The sequence below is a fragment of the Monodon monoceros genome, unplaced genomic scaffold (genome assembly GCF_005190385.1).
Source record: "Monodon monoceros isolate NGI ecotype Baffin Bay Population unplaced genomic scaffold, NGI_Narwhal_1 Super_Scaffold_22, whole genome shotgun sequence".
Classification (NCBI taxonomy): domain Eukaryota; kingdom Metazoa; phylum Chordata; class Mammalia; order Artiodactyla; family Monodontidae; genus Monodon; species Monodon monoceros.
Window position 1 is genome coordinate 48,828,591 of NW_021703779.1, and position 1,329 is coordinate 48,829,919.

The following is a 1,329-nucleotide window of genomic DNA, read 5'->3' on the forward strand; positions in this document are numbered from 1 at the left end:
TTCCTTCCTTCTCTGTTTTGAATGGTGGGAATCAATGCCGTTTCACTCAAAGGTGTTGCATGCAAACACTTCTGCTTTTATTGTGATTTTTGGAAACAGGTATCAACCTTTACAGTTGGGTGAACAAGTTTTGTCCTACAGATGTCCAATTTATTTGCATTTTAAACATTATCCTATGATAGTAATTAAATGTAGAATGAAAATATTAAAAACATAAATTAATTGAAGCTCTCTAATTTGTGGTACAATATTGCTTATTGTGACTTTGGCATGTATTTTTGCTAGCAAAATGCTGTAAGATTTATACCACTTGATCTTTTTTGCTATATTTATACACAGTACAGTAAGCACAATTGGAACTGTACATCTAGAAATATTACAACAGAATCTCTGAGCAGAATATGTATAACCAAAATGAGAAAGGATATAAGAAATATTTCTGGAGCTCGGTATATCTCACAATTTTGTAGAATCTTACAGCATCTTTGATAAACTTCTCAGTGGAAATGTTGGCTAGGCAAGTTCAGTTAAAATATAGTAGAAATGTTTATCCTGGTATCTCTACGTATACATTTAATTGTACAGAAAACTTACAGTGTGACATTGTGTCAACATTTGCAAATTGATTGTATATGATCTTAATCTTAGTGCAGCCTGAAGGATCAGTATAGTAATGCCAGGAAAGTGCTTTTTTTAAGACTTCCTTCTCAGCTTCTCCCATAAAGAGACCCTAATACGCATTTTGATTTGTAATTGGAAATGTAACTTTCACTGAAAATGTCATGTGACGTTTGCATTACTTTTAACTGCTGTGTATAAAGGAAACTGTATCTTTTGACTCTATCAGTTATTTCTCTTGTGCACAGGGAAAAATGCATTAAAAATGACTAAAAAAATAAAAAAATTTAAAATGGATAAATCTTTTCCTTTTTGCCTTCTGGCCCTAGGATCATGTTTAGAAGGATTGCCAACCCCAAGATTATATAAATCTTATCCTGTATTTCTCTAATTTTGATGGTTTTGTTTTTTAAAAAAAGTTCCTTTGCCCTGTCTGGAATTATTTTGATGTATAGATTTAGGTATTCTAACTTTTTTTTTCCCCCCAAAGGGTAGACAGTTGTTACCTGGTTTTTATCTCATTGTCCTCATGCCCCACTCCATTTGAAATGTCATACATATATATACTTTATTCTGTGTTTGAATTCTCTTTAGTACCACTGAACATTGTAGCAGTACACCAGCCTGTAGTTATTGAGTTAGAAATGACTTCATATCTCTTAGGCCAAGTCCTCCTTTTGATCTTTTTTATTTTTCACAATTTTCTAATGA